Raw genomic sequence first — 4,021 nt, forward strand, 5'->3', positions numbered from 1 at the left:
CGCGATGATATAAAAACAACAAACATTCGCTATTATAAGGCTATTCAAGTGGATCCATAATGTCTAAGAGAAAAGCGGGAAGCGATATAAGATCCTTTTTCAGCAAGCAAAAATGCGCTGTAAGTTTAGAGAAATCTACAAATCAACTTGTTTTACGATGTTTGATATTAACTCGGTTAACTGCTAGTTCTCATCTACTGCTAACGTTAACGGTCAGCTAGCAGTTACACTGCAGTTAGCTACATACCGGCTTTAGCTAGTCTATGCTTTGCCTACTACAAATTTGTCTTCCACTTTTATTGGTTGAGTCACGTGGAATACCTTTTGTACAGTAGCGATTGTTTCTAGTGTTCCTGTTAAATATATATCTCAAGTTAATTCCATGATATTGCGTTAGCCTTCGCAAGTACTAGAAGTCATAAAAGCTAGCCTTCCAAGTTCACGTTCTCTCATTTCACAATGTTCGATCTGTATGCGCCACCATGGGAATGCAGACTCATGTCATTTTACAACGCCATGTTTCTACAGTGGCTGACAGTCGACAAATCAAACGACTAGATACCAAATTGCGTTTTTCACACGTTTGAAATCTGCGGATTTACCACTAGATGTCCCTATATGATTATCCATACTATTCATAAGAAAAAACAGAATATACCCTAAAACTATGCAAAAAACAAGTACGATTTACCCCAAATCTATGCTAAAACGTTAAATAAAAACCAAACACAAGTGCCAATAAATGTTTGTTTTATTTATGAACCATCTGTCATCAGGAAAAGGAACCAAGTGCAACAGAACAAAACAAAGAAGTGCAGGGACCGGGAGCTGTGGAGGTGAGGGTCACATAAGGAAAACTTGAACATTCAGAAACTATAACATGAAACATTACTAACAAAGTTTAACATTTTCATAAGGAACCGGAACTGAGTGGAACAGAACTAAACAAAGAAGCTCAGGAACAGGGGGTTGAGAATGTAGAGGTGCAGCAGGTGAGGTTTCTAAAAAAAAATATATGCTATTGCACAATTTAAAACATACACTACAGACAATTATAGTGAAGTGGGCAGGGCTACAACTACAACAAATATTAAGTGCAATTATGAACAAAAAACATAAATAAAACATTTCAGGGAACTATTTAAAGAAATACTACCAAATTATCATCCATGTCACTGACTACATTACAGGAGGAGGTGCCTCAGCAGGAGGGACAACAGGATAACCCTTCCCAAACAGAGGAAGAGCTCAATACCCCTGAGGATATTTTAGTTTCCCCATACCAACCAGATGCACAGCTAATTGAGCCACAAACTCTGCCCAACCGCACTCTCCGATTCCAGGAGAGCTGGTTCAAAGACTACCCCTGGCTACATTACAGTTCTGAAATTAAAGGAGTTTTGTGTTTCTACTGTGTAAAGGCCTTTAAACATAATATTCCAACAATGGCCAGAAATACAGAACAAACCTTCATTTCCTTGGGGTTCAGGAACTGGAAGAAGGGTAGGGGGGCGTTCGACAAGCACACCAACAGTAAGGCACACATTGTTGCTGTAAACAAACACACACATACACACAACTCTTGTCAGGATGCAACTTTGCAGCATCTCAGAAAAATCACAAGAAGCAGCCAGGTCAGCACTGGTAAAGATTGTGAGTTCACTGAGGTACCTTGCTAGACAGGGATTAGCTCTCAGAGGCCATGACAATGATGAGGGAAACTTCAAGCAGCATCTGGAGGAGAAGGCTGAGAGTGACCCAAAACTGGCAAGCTGGTTGCTGAGAAACCATGCCTACACAAGTCCTGAGTGTCAGAATGAGATACTGCAGTTAATGAGCAACGCTATTATCAGGCAAATAGCTAAAAACATCCATGCTTTACCTGTACTGCAGTACTCCTTGATAATGGACGGAACACAGGATATATCTGGCACGGAACAGATTTCAATTTGCCTCCGGTATGTGGATGCTGACCTTGAGCCAAGGGAGGACTTTGTTGGTCTGTACGAGGCCTCTTCAACGACCGGTGAGCACCTTTTTAGGATTGCCTCTGATGTGCTGCTCCGTCTAAACCTGCCGTTCTCTGGTCTTCGTGGGCAGACCTACAATGGCGCAGCCAACATGTCGGGGCACTTGTCAGGGACACAAGCTCTGATCCGGAGACAGCAACCATTGGCCAACTTTGTCCACTGTGGCCCACAATGTGTAAACCTTGTCACACAGGCTACGTGCAAATCCACACCGGTGATAAGGGATGCCCTGCATTGGATCCATGAGCTGGGATGCTTACTTGCCCAGTCTGGAAAATGCAAGACCACTTTCAAAGACATTGCCATGTCCACCACAGGCTCCTTCACCTCCATCAAGCCTCTGTGTGCCACCAGATGGACTGCGTGCTCCAGCCATCAGAGCAGTCCTCAGCCAGTACAACGCCATCTTGAGTGCGCTGGAGGAGATGGCCTCCGCTGCAAAGGTCAACGACAACACTGCCTCTAGAGCACATGGTGTTCTTCAGAAGCTGGAAGCTGGAAACACCGTTCTTGGCCTTCTCCTGGGTCAAGAAGTCATCACAAGGTTGGAGGGGCTGAACTCAAGTCTGCAGGCAAGAGGGAAGACCATCAGTGGAATGCTGAAAGCCGTTGAATATGTTAGGCAGGGCTTTCTCTCTTTGAGGGCCGATGCTGCGTTCAAGGCCATCTATGACAAAGCTGTGGATTTTGCCGCAGACTTGGATCTCCAGCAAATACAGTTGCCTCATGTCCGAATGCCATCCAGGAAACATGGTGGTCCTGCCAAGCATCATACTCCTGCGACACCAGAGGAGTATTTCCGGGTCCAGTTTTTCAGTGCCATTGACATGGCGACCACCCAGCTTCATGAGCGTTTTGATCAGGTGAGCCTGGGAAATCTGGTCAAGCTGGAGGAGCTGCTGATTACCGGAAACAAAAATATGGTGGTGAGCTTGTACCCAGAACTGGACCTACAGGCACTACAAATTCAATTGGCCATGTTTAAAGCAAATAACACCTACACTTCATGCAAAGAAGCTGTCCAAATTCTCAGAGGCATGCCACCAGAGGTCAGAGGGCTCTTCTCACAGGTGGAGACTCTGGTGAGACTGCTACTCGTGGTCCCAGTTTCATCCTGTGAGGCAGAAAGGAGCTTCAGTGCTCTGCGACGGCTGAAGAATTGGCTGAGGACAACAATGACCCAGTTGAGGCTCAACAGCACTGCAGTCTGCCATATCCACAGGGATACACTGAAGGCCTTGGACAAAAGGGAAATAGCGACAGCTTTCATTGGCACATCTGAGAGGCGGGTGCATGTTTTTGGCCAATTTTAACTCTCCAACCTACACACACACACACACACACACACACACACACACACACACACACACACACACACACACACACACACACACACACACACACACACACACACACGGCCCAAGTTCAGTGCTGCCACATTCTTAATTTTGGATTACAATACTCTTGGTAATGTTGTAATAATGTAGTAGGCTAATCAAACAGTTCAGTGTGGTTCAGAATAATTAATAAATAATCCATAATCCATTTCAAATACTTGTTATCCTGATTCTTTACAATTCATAAAATAGTTAACCCGTCTTTGGTCATCAGTCAACAAACAACTAAGCTAAGGTTAGCATTTCGCTAAGCATTACTTTTCCTCCCGAGATCCCGCTAATGTTGTGTTATAAAGTAAAGGGAAACAACAAGATACCTATTCTTCCTCCACCTCTCTCGCTTCTCTGCTTGGTGTCGGGTATAGTTTGCCTCCCTCGCTCTGGTAACGTCACGTAGGCCTACCTCACGTGGAAAAAAAATAAACAAAGCTCCGAATACTGATTCAAGCTTCGAATACTATTTTTCCGAACGAGTATTCGAATAATTCGGGCCAGCCCTAAAACTGATAGCAGCTAATATTATTCACTTTCGCTCACTCCAAATTAGTTAACACTGTAACCGCAAACAATTAGCTACAACGTGGTCTTGCCTAG

General features: G+C 44.2%; 1 long non-coding RNA gene across 1 annotated transcript; it reads left to right on the plus strand.

Annotated features, from left to right (window-relative positions):
* Positions 1 to 650: 650 nt before the first annotated feature.
* On the plus strand, positions 651 to 1,551 carry LOC115548497 (uncharacterized). The gene is made up of 3 exons (XR_003977604.1): positions 651 to 836; positions 918 to 992; positions 1,191 to 1,551. It is a non-coding gene; the product is annotated as an uncharacterized LOC115548497 (long non-coding RNA).
* Positions 1,552 to 4,021: the final 2,470 nt, after the last annotated feature.

The sequence above is a fragment of the Gadus morhua genome, chromosome 1, assembly GCF_902167405.1.
Source record: "Gadus morhua chromosome 1, gadMor3.0, whole genome shotgun sequence".
NCBI lineage: Eukaryota > Metazoa > Chordata > Actinopteri > Gadiformes > Gadidae > Gadus > Gadus morhua.